This window comes from Euphorbia lathyris, chromosome 7 (genome assembly GCF_963576675.1).
Source record: "Euphorbia lathyris chromosome 7, ddEupLath1.1, whole genome shotgun sequence".
Taxonomy (NCBI): Eukaryota; Viridiplantae; Streptophyta; class Magnoliopsida; order Malpighiales; family Euphorbiaceae; genus Euphorbia; species Euphorbia lathyris.
In genome coordinates, this window is record NC_088916.1 from 88,944,081 (window position 1) to 88,962,489 (window position 18,409).

Below are 18,409 nucleotides of genomic sequence, written 5' to 3' on the forward strand. Positions count from 1 at the left end.
GATAACCTAGGGAAGTAGGCTATATATAGCTAGGAAGTCGTAACCTTTGGCAACTAGAAAGTCTCCATTAATGCTCTATTAATGGCGGTTACAGGTTATCTTTAACCTGGCAGTTTAGCTAATTGATAGCTCCTTTAATGGTCTTTATGGCCGAGTCGGCGTCCAGCCGTTACAGTGGCGAATCAGGCGAATGAGGGGATTCGCCTCATAGGTTTGCCAGCGGATCTCTCTGAGTAGGACCGTGGAGATCCGCCAGCTGGCTCTACGCGGCGTTCTCTAGGTTAATATCCCTTTTGGTCCTCGGGATAATATCTCTATGTTATCAGAAGCCCCCCAAAATGCCCTTAAAGTCCTTTAGGGCTTTTGAGCTTCTGCGCGCCGTCATGAACATCGGCATTAATGAGCACTCTGTTCGATGCCAATCGATGAGTGACACGTGTAACGGACACATTGTCCCAGAAAAGAGAAGACATCCTTCTTCTTCCTTCGCTTTCTCTTTCTTCTTCATTTCGTCTTCCCTCTCGTTTTTTCTGCGCGAAGCTTTTTCCTGGAAATTGCAGAGCTTTTGATTTCACATGTAAGTTCATCTTTTTCTGTTTAATTTCTCTTTGAATGTTTAGGAGTTCATCGTCATCCTCTAGATCAACCTCCGAGCTTTTTAATTTGGCTTCTTCTCCTGAAATCGTAGTTGATTTTAGTTGGACCACCTCTTCATCGGAGAACTCATCTTCCTCCAAGGAGACGGTTAGCTCCGATTTAGCTGGGTTTAGTAACTCGGTGCGTAATCGCTACCAAACTCGTTTCGCTAGGAATCCAGTTACTTCTACTTCTGTCTCCGGGACCGCTACGGCTGTTAAGCCTAGGTGTTTTTCGGGGACAATGGCCTCTTCTTCACTCCGACCTAGGAAGAAAAACCCCCGAGCGGAGTCTACTCCATCTCGTATGAGTGCCACGGATCTAATGGATCTGGCGAATCACTTCCCCTGGATCAATAATTATGAGACTCAGTTAGCCGCAGCACATCAACGACCCACCTGTCCGCCTAGCGGTTTTCTAACAGTTTATTGCAGTCATGTGGAGAGAGGGTTCCGACTTCCTCTTCCAAAGATGATGGCGGACATTCTCTCCTACTTTGACATTACGGCCAGCCAGCTGCACCCCAACGGTTGGTTAGATATTGCTTTAGACTGCTACCTCGCCTCAAATTTAGGAGTGGTATATACGGGTCGTATCTTTAGAGCTTTCCATAAACCCTCGCAACGGAAGTCCGAATCTTATCTCACTTTCGCCAAATTCGGAGTATACTCGCCATTCAGTGATAAGATGTCCAATGTCCATAGTTGGGATGAGAAATTCTTCTATGTGAAGATAAAAGATGACGAGCCGCTAGGGTTCCCCTCTTTTTGGAATCCCAAGCCTCTACACATGGCGGGTGATATGCGAATATTAACCGATAGTGATGAGAGGGTGGCGGAGCGCATAAAGCAAGTCAAGGCGGATGCTTGGACATACGCGGATGCCTTAGCCTTTATGATGAGCGACATTCCCTTGATCCGCCTAGAGGGAGAACAATTCCTTTACTCGAAGATTGCGCAATTTGACCAAGGTAATTCTTACTTTGTTTTGAACTTTGATTACTTTATTGTTTTCTTTGGCAGGGGTTTATCTAAGGCCAATCACGCTATTGCAGAGAAGCGTAGGAAATTCTTAGAGGCTAAAGCCCGTAGGAATGATCAAGCGGCGAATCCTCGAAAGGACACTGGAAAACGTCCTGAGACTACAGTGGTTGAGCCGCCACTAAAAAGGAGGAAACCCGCTGCTTCCGGAGGTTCTAAGCTTATGGCGGATGCCATAAAGTCCGCGACTCCAGCGGTGGAGATGGAACAGGTAGGTCCGCCAAACCTGTTCATCAAGTTTAAGATCTAGGTTCTGATCCTTGAATGTTTATGCAGATGGCGAAGCCTAATCTGGGCGGATACTGGTCCGCCAAACATGGTGCTCAAGGATCTTTTGAGAATGAATCCATCATAAACGACCTAGACGAGGCCCTAGGTCAGGTGGCGAAGTGCAAAGGAACCAAAACCAGATACCTGGCTTCATTCATGCGCAAAAGGGGAAAACGGATCTCCTTATGGTTAGTCCTCTAGAAAGGATTTCTTTTTGTAGAAAAAGTTGTTCCTTTGCTCTTTCCTTTTAACGAAACTGTTTATTTTTGACAGATGTACACTCGCATACGTGCTATGGAGGCTGAGCTCCTTGAAAGTGTGGCAGATAAAGCAACCATTGAAAAGTTGAAGAGAGAGGTAGCGGATGCCAATGCGAACATCACCTCTGCTAATGCGAACCTTGCCTCTGCCACAGCTGCCTTAGTCCTTAGAGATGCGGAGATTGAGAAGCTAAAGGAAAAGATTGTGACAGACGCCAAGAACCATGAGGACGCCCAACGATCGTTGGGCGAACGCCCAACGTCGGTTGGGCGCGCGCCCAATGATGGTTGGGCGCTCGCCCAACTCTGTTGGGCTATCGCCCAACAATTGTTGGGCGATCGCCCAACAAATGTTGGGCGGCCGCCCAACTATTGTTGGGCGATCGCCCAACAATGTTGGGCGATAGCCCAACAGAGGTTGGGCGGCCGCCCAACATGGCTTGGGCGGCCGCCCAACCCTTTTGGGCGACGCCCGATCTTGCTCGGGCGTCGCCCATTTCTTCCGGGGATCCAATGCCTATAAAAGGCACGGATCCCCATGCATTTGGAGGAGGGTGGATTCTTTGCAGCTTTCTCACTCTAAACATTTTTAGAGAGAGAAAGTCAATTTTTTGGAGAAAATATTTTTTTTTCCAAAAAAATCCAAATTTTCCCAAAGTTAAATTTTTACTAAAAAACCGGAAAATCACGACTCGTGGAATCAATCGGCTTCGACTGTCAGATACCGAACTTAAGGTATTATCCGAGGACTAGACTCGTTTTATTTTATTTAATTTATTTCTTTTCCTTTATTGATTTTTATGTTATAATTTTATTTATTTAGCTATTTATTTATTTACCACGTTTTATTTAATTTTGCGTATTTATTTAATTTTCGTCTCGTGTTGAATAAAATTTGGTTTTGTTTTAAAATAAAAACCTCGTTTTGATATCCCAATACGAACCGTGATCCGATAAAAAGGTAGTTTGGGTATTAAAAGACATTGTAATTATAAGTTTCTTAAAAAATAAATTTCCAAATAACGTTTTAAAAACGTCGTTTTAGGAACTTCCGTTATTGACTATGATCCATTTTTTGTAGTTCGGAAATCCAAAACGAGTGAATTAGACTTAATTTAAAGCTTTTGAATAAATCTGGAAATAATTGGAGCAGTTCTGTAATTTGCGTTTTCTGTCACTAATTGCTGTTTACCGACGGATTTTCCGTCGGTAAATCTGCTGGAATGTAAAAAATGCTGTTTTGGTCCCTCTTTCTCAACTTTTTAGCTTTTAATCCTTGGTACATATATGTATTATTATGTAATATTTGCTTTCAAGTTATTTTTAAATGCTTTATACATATAGTTATTTAATGTGTTTATAAATTATTTTCAATTAATTAGACTTAATAAAGTATATACATATATATATAGATTTTTCTTCTCATTTCATTTAAGTTATATTGGGTTTTATTTTAAAATGTTATTTACTTGGGTATTTTGAGGTAATTAATTAGTAGATATTTAGAGGATAAATAGGTACTATTTTAATGTTTAATGTATATTTGGGAAAGTCATTTTCTATATATTACAATAGTCATTTTGGGATATAAAGTTTATTTTCTTATTAACAATGAATTTTGTTTATTATTTTACATGTTTTTTAGTAAGGTAAAAGTATATTTAGTATCTTTCATTTTCATTATTATGAATATATTTAGCTATTGAGTAGTATCCTTTACTTGGTTTTCTAAAGTTATATATATATCATTATTTTCAAATAAATGTATATATATATATATATATATATATATATATATATATATGCCTATATTATTTTCTTTATTCTTTGGACATTTATGGGTCCATACTTTAAATGGGTTTTATTTGGAGTGAATTTTGATTTAATATGTTCATTGTTGTAATTATGACAAGTAAAGAGTCTATTGAGTAAAAAGGGGACAATAAATCACAAAAAGAGTTTTCAATTTAATTATTTAAACTAAATGTTTTTTAGAGGTTCCTAATGTAAATAAATAGTGTCTTCTTGACATTTTAAATCATTTCTTAAAACATCACGTTTTAAAACCTTAGTCCGTTCCAACGACGGATTAAGTGAACATTGTAATTATAATCGTTTTTCATTGTAAATAATAGAGTTTTGAATCGTTTTCTTAAATGATTTGTACAAAATAAATTGACTTGTATGCTTAACCACGTTTTCTTATTAAAGGTTTTTATCTTGATGTTTTCCAACGAAGGATTAAGTGAACATTGTAATTATAATCCTTTTTCATTGTAAATAATAGAGTTTTGAATCGTTTTCTTAAATGATTTGTACAAAATAAATTGACTTGTATGCTTAACCACGTTTTCTTATTAAAGTTTTTTATCTTGATGTTTTCAAACGCTTGAGTCGTTCCAACGGCGATTCGGGTGAACTTCATCAAACGGGGTTTTGAAACGTACCTAAATCGTTCCAACGGCGATTAAGGTGCGAACCAGGTAAATGAACTCGTTTTGGGGAAGTGAATTAGAATGAAGTATCTGAATCCTCCTCTTGCTTGGACTGACATAGGACCACATACATCCGAATGAATGAGTCCTAGAGTGTCTGATACACGCTCACCTTTATTGCTAAAGGGTGTCTTTGTCATTTTACCTTTTAAACATGATTCGCATGTTTCCAATGATTCAGAATCGAGTGGATCTATAAGCCCATCTGAATGTAGCTTTTAGTATGCGTCTTTTGTTTATATGACAATCCCACAAGCAAGTTGAATTATCTAGCTTATGTCTTTTGGTATCAATTGCGAAAACAGAAATCTAACACATAAATCTCATTTTGTGATATTCCTGGAAAATAGAAAATCCTATCTCTATAAAAATCGCAATGTTTGTTCTTTATCGAAATATAGAACATACCAGATGTTGGAGTACCGGCCTTTTCCCTTCTTGAGGGTAGCTAGGTACACCAAACAGTTTCCTTTCCAATGCCTTTCTTCACCACAGAAGTGGCACTCTCCTTTGGGCTTCTTAACTTACTTTCCCTTGGACACATCTTTTTTACCTTTCTTGGGATGTTTAGGATTGGGAAAATTCCCTTTCCTTTTCTATGATCCCTCTATGACAATAGCCGGTATTGCCTTGTCTTTCTGAATATTGGGCTCAACTGACTTGAGCATATTTGCAAGCTCTTCAAGAGAGGTTTGCAAGTCATTCATCTGATAGTTCATGATGAACTATGAATAACTCTTTGGGAGGGATTGAAGAATTAAGTTTACACTTATTTCGTTATCCATCACGAATCCAATACTAGAAAGTTTGGTAATATAGCCAATCATTTTGACACAATGTGTCATGATTGATGTGCCCTCTTGCATCCTGCAACGATATAACCATTTGGATATCTCGTAGCGTTTGCACCTGGTTTGTTTCCCAAACAATTTCTTTAGGCGTATGATGATGGAACAGGCATAGTTGCCTTTGTAATTCCGATGTCATCGATGCAAGTATGATGCATCCGACATGATCGTCATCAGCCTTGTGCTTCTTGTAAGCATCGATTCCCTCGATGGGAGCATCATCCTCAGGGATAGGGGGTATCGATGTATCAAATACATACTCTATTTTATCGAACTTCAAAACAATTTTGAGGTTGCGATACCAGTCGGTGAAGTTTGAACTATTCAACTTGTTATCGGTAAATGTATTTTGCAGATTGGTGTTAGTCATGATTTTAAGAGTGTTTCATTAAACTGAGTGTGAGAAAGAGTAAACGTATGTTATTCATTTGTTCTAAAGTATAACAATCTAAAATTATAGGCCTTTTAATTTATTTCAGATTGCTCCCACTATTTTGCCAAATTAATAACCCTCCATATTAATTCGAAGAATTTCACAAATCCTTTAGTGAGCTAGGATCCTAACTCCTGAGATTTCGCCTTAACTTTAGCCAACAAACTAGTCTCATTCGTTAGGTAGATTCATTCAATCAATCACATCTCGAATGTGACTCCTAGGTTATTGGGTTACTAACCACATTAGTAACTAATATGTCATTCATATTAATCCCAACCATTTTGCCCATTAGTGTATGAACAACATGACTTTTGCCAACCAATTGTCATACTCTAATTTAAGTATTACCCCATATTCATGAAATAACTATTTTCGATAATCCAAGTGTTACCATAAGACCCCGAGCTTGACTTTTGCCAACAACCCAAAGGCCCCCAGTACTGCCGGCTGAATTATAATATTAGGGAGAGGCAACCGATTTTAATAACTTATTTATTTACTTAACTTTTTAATGAGGGATTTTTATTTAAGTCTCATAATCTAACTTAGTCTTGATTTGTTTTAGCATACATCAGACATACATTCACACATACATTGGCGTTATGGACATATCATCTAAATTATTCCGTCGAGCCAGAGACGGAATAAAAGGGCAAACCTAAGGAAATACTAACTATTACATATTTCTCTTTAGGTCCTCCGTCTTCTCCATGGCGCCTTGAAAATTACACATTAATTTTCTATACTACTAAAGAAAACTTCAATTGAAAATTGAAGGGAATAGATGAGAAGAGAAATTACAATAGATAGTAGAAAGGCAGGACGCGCATGCCCTATTTCAAAAATACCAAAAGAATAAAAGAGGGTCCAAATATGTCCATAACTCCAAACATGCAAAGACTCAATTAAATAAATTTAATTGGTTGATTACATAACTTATTTATGTAATATTTATGTTAATCAAATTAACTCATCAAATTAATTCCCATCTAATTTTACTTCTAACCGTTTTGCATCTTTATATTAATTCTTAGATTAATATAACCATACAAAACTTCAATTATGCATGTCCCAATTATTTTGATTTCAATTCATTTAACGCTTTGATTTACAACTTGGTAAAAACAAACTTTTAAACGAATTTTCATTCGATAATCAAAACAGAAAACTATTAATTTCCGAAACATGTATATATATATTTTATATTCAAAACTAATTTTAAAATTCATATATATATCAGATTTTCAATACGGTTGAAAAGCGATTTTCAGAAATAGGAAAAACTACAATAGCTTTCCATTTTATCTTTAGAATCAATAAAACTAATTTTATTAATCTAACCATAAAACTAATAGATTTTGTTATAATGATTATCAACCGAAATAATTAGGAACATACGCATAATCTATTTCACTTATTTATCTTTAGAATTAATTAACCAAACAATTTGTTAATTAATCCTAACCATAAATATTCATTCAATCCTATTGAAAGCTTCTAAATTTCATATATGAAATAACGGATTTAACGATGGCTCTGATACCACTGTTGGAAATAGGGCTAAGGTATAGCAGCGGAAATATAAAAATTTTAGCCTACTTCCTTTTAACCATAGGATCCGTTAATCGTTATTTCATATAAAGAGGGATAAGAAGATATACCTTTCGATGATCAATCTACCGTTGCAAACGAAGTGCCCACAACTTCAAAGGAGATGTAAACTGTTTACCAATCTGCCCCTATTCTAAACAGACCTTCCAGACCTCCGAACGACAATCCCTTCGGTGGAAAGGTAGAAGAATATGTCTAGAAGCTACTGTCCAAAAATCGCAACGATCCGACGGTTCAATCTCCGGGAATCCTCGAAATAGTGAACTGACCTGATGTAGGCGAAGAAAAACGAATTTCTCCCTTTTGATTGTTTTTCTTCTTTCGTGAACACGGTGAGGTTAAATTAGAATCAACCCTTATGAGATGTAACCAAAATAGATTACCTCTAATTAACCAACACAAGATCAAGGAGAAAGAGGGATGAATTAGATTAATCAATCGATGGAATGCCGAATGAATTCTTGTCCACGAACTTGGGGATGGAATTCACTTTCTCTCTCTAGCTAGTAGATTTCGAAAATCACAAGGGGTGGGGCTAGAGTCTGTATCGAAATTCACTAGGTAAGGGGTATATATATTATCTTGTCTCTAAACCCTAGTTAGATAGGATTAGGTTACTTAATAGCAATCCAATTCGGAATAGGATTTCTAATTATTATCTTACTATATATCTAATATAATTAGGATAATAATAAGTAACCTAGTTAGATAATAATAGGAGGACATTAATCCAATTAATAACTCCTAACTTGATTATCTCTTAATTAATTTAATTTCATAATCCTAATCCAATTAGGAAGAGTGGAATAAATTAATTCCCTTCCTTTAATACATATAATTTCGACCCCCCTTATCCATGGGCCTTACTGGGCTCAACTGGGCTTCTATCTATTAATCAGATCCATCTCTCTTTTGTTTCCAAGTCTTATGTGTGATCCATTAGGTCCTTACTACTTCTGGCCGTATGCAACTATTAAATTAATTTCTTCAAGAATTATATTTAATCCTTGCATAACGGAATGATGAACAGAGCATGTTATCGGCATGTCTGTAATCATTCCCCCAGAGTCCGTTAAGAAGACAGGTTGATTCTGCCGTTAACCCTTCCGTATTAGTTACGGTATAATACGATCCTTTATCAACTACATCCTTGAACTGAATCTTATGACTATGGGTAATGTCAAGTCACATATAGCGAGACGTTCATTTTACTTGTTATTGGCCGAGTCAACTCAAAAGATAGGTTAAGTGAAATCCGAATTTCTACTCTTAAGCTATCACCTTGCAAGGGTTTAGAGTCGAGTCTTCCACAAGCGATCCTTGGATGTATCTCCCATTCATCGGGAGTGATAAATGCTCAATCCAATGTATAACTACCCTGACATTACCTCATGTGACACCCAACCTTTGCAGTTCACACCCCAGAGTCATCTCTGTTAAGGATCGTGGGACCACACGATCAAAGTCTCACATTCAGTAATTCAGGATGACCAATTAACATTCCTTTGAGTCTGAGGATTAGTTATACCTATTAATACCAATGATATGAACAGGTGACAAGGATGAATCTACCCATCCTGTTATCTCAAGTCGGATCCCCAATCCTAATGAACAATGTTTCACCGGATCTATGTAACTGTCCAGATATCTATATATGTGAAGCTTGTGAGATCAGCTTTCTGTCGGACAGAAGACATTGTTACATACAAGTCTCAACTGTGATATATCAATCCTAAATATATCACTTGACTTGGGGTGGTTTTAAGTTTATTAGTTTATTATAAAGTTTTGTCTCACTTCATGCTTGTATGAACACTTTATAATCACTTTAAACAAACTTACGGATTTCCTTTTATTAGACTTTATTTAGTGCTTAAAAGGGATTGCCTTTATATAGTTATAAAACATATATCTCATTAAAACAAATGATATAAAGAACAATTCATTTACAATAAGTTTGTATCCTGCAACAATTGACTATAGGACACAAAACCCCAACAGTTTGATCCCTTCAAAGGCCTTTTCACAATCCTCGTTCCATTCGAACGCCTTCTGCTTCTTGATAACCTCGTAAAAGGGTTGACATCTGCGCGCTGAACAGGAGATAAACCTGCCCAAGGCTACGATCCGCCCGTTAAGGCGTTTCACTTCTCTGATGTTCCGTGGTGCTTGCATTTCTAGGACAGCCTTAACCTTATCAGGATTCGGGCTAACTCCTTTTTCGCTAATCATGAACCCTAAGAATTTTCCATAAGTCGTACCAAAAGTACACTTCTCTGGGTTCAGCTTGATATTGTGGCGTCGGAGTACGTCCAGTACCTCTTTTACATCATCTGCATGCTTTTCCACGGTTGTGCTTTTAATGATCATGTCATCCTGCGCTGATAGGTGGCTCCTGCGTTCTTAAGCCCGAAGGGCATGACTTTGAAGCAGTAAGTGGCTTGGTGAGTCACAAACGAGGTTTTGATTCTATCTGAGGGCTCCATGGGGATCTGATGATAACTTGACTTCACATCCGTAAAGGAGTACATGGCATGATCGGCGGTTCCGTCCACGAGTATGTCAATACATGGCAGAGGATAGTTGTCTTTGGGACAAGCTTTATTGAGATCCGTAAAGTCAATACACATGCGGTAAGATCCGCCTGCCTTCTTTACCAGAACGACGTTCGCCAGCCATTGAGTATAGAGCACTTCCTCAATTGTGTCCGCCCGTTGGAGCTTAGTGATCTCTTCTTCTATCACATTCTGCCGTTCGAGACCATGGTTTCTCCGTTTTTGAGCTACAGGAACTGCATCTTTATCAATGTTAAGTTTGTGGGTGATCACGTCTGGACTGATCCCAGGGAGGATCTCGTCTTTCCAAGCAAAGACGTCCTCAGCTTCATGGAGAACTTTGGTAATTGCCTCTTTAACTTCGCTTTTGAGCCCTTTAGCCATCCGCACCTGCTTCTCATCCGCCATAAGGTACATTTCCGTCTCGCCCAAGGCCATTGTGACGAGCTCCTCCCCATCCTCCTCCTTAGATTGGGGGCGGATCATCAGAGATGCCGAATACGTCTCCTGAGCCACCTTTTGGTTTCCTCTGATCATTACACCTCCCTTGGCCGTGGGGATGTAAAGCATCAAATGGCGTATGGAGATAAGGGCTGCTGCCTCAGAGATAAATGGCCGTCCGAGGATGATATTGTAGGCTAACTGACCGTCCAGGACAGAAAATTCCAGATCACCCTTCCAAACTTGATCATCGTCCACCAGCTCACAATCCAAAGTGACTTGGCCTTTTGTTTGGATGGTGTGCCCTGTTACTCCCAGGATATCCACCATAGTGGGCTCCACTTGGACTGGATCAATCATCAGTTTGGCAAAGGCCCCTCGTGTGATGAAATTGCACGAGCTCCCAGTATCAATCATCACTCTTTTCATCTCCCAACCTTCCACCATCATAGTAACGACCAATGCATCCGCATGAGGAGAGATTTCAGGACCTGCATCGGCGAAGGGGCGATTCAACGATGCCCTGTCAAGAGCGGTGGTCCTTGCTTTTTTCAGCACGGGTTGGTATCCAGGCCCGCCGGCTATGACATTAATGGTACCCTTTCCCTTCTTCTTTGGGTCCTCTTTGGATCTATCACCATCTCCTTTCTTGCCTTCATTTTGTTTGAACCGATCCAATTTGCCTCTCTCTATGAGATGCTCGATTTCCCGAGCTAACTCCCAACATGCATCAGTGTCATGGCCATTTAGCCTGTGATATTTAGTTTTTAGGATTTTTACCAGTATTGGTGTACTCCCCTCCTTTTGGTTCGGGGTATGAAATGCTCCGTTTGTGTTGACTGTTCTCGATCCACATAAGGACTTCACTTTTAGAAGCGTTGAGAGGTGTGAAAGAGGTGACAAACGTTGATTTGTTCTTAGAACCTCTTCGCCTGCTTCTAGAGGAAGAATCCTGATGCTTGTCTTTGTCTCTATCTCGATGACGAGATTCGCCCTTGTCCCTTTTAGGCGATTATGGTGATCCTCGGCGAATGTCATCCACTTCGATAAAGTCTTTACAACGCTCCATCAATTCTGCCATGCTGGTGGGTTTCTTTCGAATAAGATCTTCTTACAAACTCTTACAGGTGGTGTTTCTCACGAAACATTCCACTGCTACTGTAGACACCGGGGTCGGAGGACCGATCAAGAAAAATTATAAAAAGGAATCCAAATCAGTCGATTAAAATAAATGATGAGTCAATAAAAATAATAAATATAAAAAAAACGTTGTTCAAAGGAACCGTGGAGACCGGTTTGATCGAATTCGGAAATCGAATCGAGATGACGGGCGAATCGGTTCCAAGAATGAAATCTTAAATCGTCTCGCCGAGTTCGGGGTGTTTCATTATTAATGAAATCTCGGATCGATAGGGGTTTTGGTTGTAGAATTTGAACAATAAAAAAATAGTTTTGTAAAAAGATCGATTTTATAAAAGCTAATTTTATAAAATCGGTTTTGACAAAAATCCTTTTTTTGATTTCGGTTAATTTTAGGTAGATTTTATTTGTTTAAATATTTTTTACTTTTATTTTTTTTATTACAAATATAAACTCGGCCCCGTCGGGGGCTGCTATTTTCGTCACGGGCCGTTGGACGGCCCGTGACGGGGTTGGGCCGCCCAAGCCCAAGCCAATTGCACTTGGCTTTGGCCAAGTGCTTTAATTTGTTTTTAAAGAAAATAAAAAATAAATAAAATAACAAATAATAATAATGATGATTAATGATGAAAAGGAAATTGCTATGTAATTTCCTAAGCTAATTTAGCTTGTCTTTGGCTCCAAGTTGGCTTGGAGCCAAAAATAAATTAAGCTTAGGGCTCCATTTGCCTATAAATAGGATGGAGTCCAAAGCATTAAGGAGAAAAAAAAAAAGACCCGAACCTCTGGGAAAATTTCACGAGACCCGAACAAAGCAAAAACACAAAGAAATCCGACTCAAAACACTATCAATCGACTTGATTTGACATCCCCATTACCGATTGAGAGGTAATAATCTGAGGAACTAGACCCGTTTAATCTTTATTGCAATTTTATTGTTTAGATCTATTTATTTATTTGTTTTTTTACACTTTTATGGTTTAGATTTGTTAAGTTAATTTTTTGTTTTGCATTTGAATAAGTATTTGGTTTTGGTTTTGAAATAAAAACTTCGTTTGGATCCCAATACGAACCGTGACCCGATTTAAGGGTAGTTCGGGATCCAAACGTCGTAGATCCATGTGTTTACAAGTGTTTTGAACCGTTATTTTCAATAAAATGTTGTTTTAGAATCCTCCGTTACAAACCATGACCCGATTTGGGGTAGTTTGGGGGCTAAAATGATGAAATAGAGTAGATCTAATAAGTTTTGATAAATCTGGAATTTTAAAGGGACTGTTTCTGAGATTTTCCATTTTTCTGTCACTAAAAGAGATCAGTGACGGATTTTCCGTCACAAAATCTGCTGGAACCTTTTTAAAATACCATTTTTGAACTTTTGCTTTTGGTTTCACATTTGGGGCCATGGGTATAGATATATATATATATTTATTTAGTTATTTTAATAGTTTTAAAATTAATTTATTATATATATAGGTGTATTAGGGGATGTGGATATCTATATACGGGTATGTTGGGATGTTATATTATGGGGTATTTTATTCTAATTTAGGGATTGTGTCCATATACGTCACTAGTAAATTATTCATTATGTATAGTATTTAATTTATAGGCATATTTATATTTATGTGCTTTAAATAATTTTAATTTATATATATATATATATATATATATATATATATATATATATATATATACATGTATTTATAGGGTACTATTTTGGGCTAATTGTTTGAGGGTATATAATATGGTATCATTTTGGTTTATTTAGATAACCTAGGTAATTATTTTGGGGTATTATATAGAGTATTATTTTTGGCTATTTGTTTTGAGATTCTTTTTTGAGTTTCGGTAAGAGTAGGGACTGTTTTGATATTTGGTGACTTTATGGGCTATTTTGGGGAGTTTTTGGGTCATTAGTATATTATTTGTGTTTATAGATATATTTGGGTTAAATTAGAGGTCATATATGTATATAGGAGTATATTTGGACATTAAATATAGTCTTTATACCTTTTGTCTTTCTAACTATTTTTTAATAATAATCCACTTATTATGTATAGTATAATAGTTATTTTCCTATAAAAGTATATGTTTTCTAATTATTTGAATATATGTATATATGCCTAACTATATTAGGAGGGGTCCTTTTGGGGTGTTGTATATTGGAAGAAGTAACCATGTTTTTAGTTAATAAACTTCAAGGAGGGGGTTAGATTGTAAAAGAGATGGTTTAATTTGATTTCTTAACTCAAGGTTTTTAATGTTTTCAAAAAGATAAATAAAGTGTTTTAATTTCATTTTCTATTTCAAACGGTTTCTAAAAGTGTCACGATTTTGAATTTCCTATATATATATATATATATATATATATATATGTTTTAAAAGTATTTGGGTTGGGTGAATTTGGGTTTAATTCATTAATTGTTGTAGTTATATTCAAACAAAGGTTAATTGAGTGAAAAAGGGAAAATGAAACACAAAAAGAGAGTTCAAGTTGCTTATTTAAATTAAAGCTTTTCTAGATATTCCCAAAGTGTAAATAATGTTTTCTTGTTGTTTTTAAACCGTTTCCTAAAACATCACGTGTTAAAACCTTAATTCGTTCCAACGACGTATTAAGCGAACCTCGTAATTAAAATTGCTTTTGTGAATAATGAAGTTTTGAATTGTTTTCCTAACTAAATGGTTTTTGTACAAAATAAATTGACTTGTATGCTTAATCACGCTTTTAGATTAAAAATGTTTGCTAAACGTTTTCAAACGCTCGAGTCGTTCCAACGGCGATTCGAGTGAACGTCATTAATGGGGTTTTGAAACGTGCCTAAATCGTTCCAACGGCGATTAAGTTACGAACCATGTAAATAAACTTGTTTTTGGGGAATGAGATTAGCTTAGAGTTAGTGTATAGTCTAAAGCATAAAATCGCACTGTGAACAAATCAAATTCTTCTCCCCCTCTCTCTCCTATATACTTTAAATTCATGCAAAATGGGTGATTCTTTACTAAAGTGGCTTTCAATGACATGCTCAAAACGGTTTTCAAAGCGAGAAAGAAAAGGTTTCAAATGAATTTTAAACTTAAAGAAATATGCGATTAGTCTGTTATCGCCTAACACGCTGAGTAGGAGGCCGGTGGTTCATAACCGGGCGATGTCGGGGTGCCTAGTAGCCTTTCTCCGGAAAGGAGCTAGCCTTCTTGGCTCGTACCTAAGTTTCCCGAACCCTCACCGGTCTCTCGCAAGGGATCGGTGTTCATTTTCCCATTCGTGGGTGGCGACTCTTCCATACTCCGAGCTCCGGTCCTGCCGAGCAGCTTGATTCCACGATTGGTTGCTTTCGTCGCCAATCACCGCTTACGTCGCCATGAGGTGTCCACCCCCCGGTCCGCCCGGGAGATTAGGCCGCGGCACCTCGTCTAACAAGTGGCGACTCTGCTGGGGAAGCGAGAAATTTGATTCCGGAAGGCGTGTATTAAGCCCTTAACGGGGACGGATTGTATTATTTCTTTTCGTATGCATTCATAAGCATTATTGCAAACCTTTTGGGTAATTTTCGCGAAACCTCTAGCGAGAGTCCATTCGTCGCTCGAAAGAGGCTAGTGTAAGTTCCCCCTTACAGTAAGGCGCCAAAGGGTCCCCATCCATTCGTTAGGGGCGAATTTATGCGGTCCTGTGAGGTCCCGTGATCAGCCGTGTCAGCATATAGTAGCCTTAGAAGTTGCCATAGGATTACCCGTTACCATTTTTTATGTGATAAATGAATCAGTTCGTGTTTTCAAATTGCCATGATACGTGTCTAATCCTAAAATATGTAAAGAAAATGAAACGATACGTTAATATATACTCTTAAACCGATATACAAACTACCCCAAAACATCGAAACGATTCGAACTAAAGACGACTTAGTCATCTCGTATGAATGAACTTGTGCGACCCGCCTGGTCCCTTTCCGTGTCCCGAAGAAGGCACATGTTCAGGAAATGCGCTATGACGTAAGCACGTATTAGTATGAATTGGTTTGGTATTTAGGATAGTTATATCTCGATTCAAAAGACTATATTAACAGTAGCCGTTATTCACATTCTTTAAATAGGTTGGGATAAAATGAGATTATGACGAAACGAAAACGAAGAACATTTCTGTTTTGAACGACCCCGTTGTAACGTAAAGAGTTTTGCAAACATGGCCCGCCCCTTCCGAATAAAAGACGAGCTCTTACGTTATGCCTTGCGTTGTTCTTAAGAGAAATGGATGTATCCGCAAAAGTGACTAAAGAAAATAAAAGAAAATAAACAAACGACCAAAGTCATTCTGTATCTACGATGTATATCCATCCCGAGGGTAGTTAAAGAAAATGAACCAATGCCGTTAAATACGTGCCTCAAGCCGGTATATACGCCGTTTAAAATCATAAAGCCGAATTAAGCTAAACTGCATAATTGCGCCGTATGGACGAGACTGTGGGCTTGACTAATGGCTCGATCATTTCGACCGTTACCAAAACTACAAGAAATATGGCCCGATCTGCGTGTTTGCTTAACTCGTGCCTAAATGAAAAAGAACGGTAATATCCCTGCTTCGAATAAGCATACGATTCAACGAAACGTTGATTTTCTATAACCACGCCAGGATGGTATATCCCGTAAATTGGAAGAAATAAAAATTTGTGGCTAGCCGAAAGATTATCGTGCGCTCGAATAAGACTCACCGTCTTTTCACGTAGCCAAAACGAGCAAGCAGGATTCTTGACGCTAAAAACAAACACGTTACACGATGAGTCTGTTCCCTAAAACAAAATCCAAAAGTGATTTCATCACTAAATAAACACGTGGTTGCGTCTCTCGATAGATCCAAAAGATCCTGTCGTAATCCAAAAATCGAGACACGAACCCACGCGAATAAAAGGGAACGAGTCATTGTCAATAACGAACGATTGAACCAGAAGAATAACTCGTACCACGTCTAAAAAACCGAGATGCGTTCAAAGGGTGTCAAAACCGGAATTGAAGCATCTCGCAAAAATAACGAGGGACGAGTTATTCGGAAGAACAATCCATTTGGTCGATATCTTAGTCACTAAACGTTGATATGTCAAAACGAACTGTATTGTCTGGTGGATGATTTACTTTTTCCGCAATAATCGATGGCATCACGCGTCCCTTGGACCGCAATGTGAGCCCCAAACCAAAATCCTAGGAAAGAGACTTGGACCATCGAGTGTGTGGAGGAATAAGGGTGGAAGAGAGATGTTGTGATACGTGTAATTAGACTGACGTTTGTTCTTCTTATCTTATATATCCGAAAATAATAAACGCACACACCACGACTCATGCATATAAATCATGCATACATACTGAAATGAGTGTTGCTTACGCAGACGTCACCATTAAGAAGTCTTGGTACCTCGAGAGTAGCCGGCTAGTTAGGCAGTTTGATCAGTTACAGATCGTCAGTCCCGAATCAGCAGTTGTGGCGTTCGAATCATCGTTGTCCGAATCAGCTCAGTCTTTGGTCAGTATGTCTACGCCAGATGAGAGAATATCAGGGTTAGAAAGAGTGGTAAACAACATCAATGATCAGTTAACCGCAATTTTAGTCCATCTGGATGAGCTTGCAATTAAGAGTAACAAGAGTGGCAGTAAACCGGTTGAGAACATTGTGAGCACGGGTCCCCGTTTTGGAGATAACTATCAGGATTGCGTAACAAGTAGTTTGGGGAAGAGAAAGAAAGGGGAAGAGGAATGGAAGCAGCACATCACTCAAGAAGTACGTGATCTATGCGGGGTAGGCTCTGGGGGTCAGGATTTTTATAACTTGAAGAACTGCTTATCGGCGACTGCTTTGCCTTTGAAATTCCAGCTCCCGAACATGAAGAAGTTCGATGGAACTGGGGATCCTACCGCCCATGTGAACCAATATGTGGCAGTAATGAAACGCATAATTCTGACGGAGGAACAAATCCTAGGGTGGTGCAGCGCCTATCTGGAAGGAGTTGCCCTCATGTGGTTTCATGCATTGCCACTAGGAACGAAGAGAGATTGGAAAGAACTAGCGAAGGTATTCATCACCCAATACAGCTTCAACACTACATTTGAGGTTACTTTGAGGGAGCTAGAGAGCACCAAGCAGCAGGCTGGGGAGTCTCTGTCCGACTTTGTGAGTAGATGGAGAGCTAAGGCAGCAGTTATGAAACAAAAGCCGTCGGAGCAGGATCAGATCCGGGTGGTAATCAGCAACACTTTGCCGTATGTTAAGAATGAGTTGCGGTGCATGCCTTTCACCAATTTTAATCAGATGTATGGCTACGCTTGGACAGTTGAGGGGGATAGAGAGCCGAAAAGAGCTTGTACTAACTGGACGAAGTCGGGGTATAGTGCCGGAGGGCCAAGTACTAATATAGAACCTACCGCAGTGAAAGTGCTTGAACTTAACGCTATCGGGAAAAGGCAGTTCGCTCAATTTGATCTGACCTATGCAAAAGTTTTCGAACGATTGCAGAAAAAGGAGTTGCTGAAAGCCCTTACTCCCAAGAACAAGACAGGACCCACACCACGGATGATAACCAGGGGGTATTGCGAGTTCCATAGTAACTACGGGCACACCATTGAAAATTGTGAGAGGCTAAAGCATGAGATCCAAGATCTGATTGATAAAAAGAAAATAGTCGACCCATCGT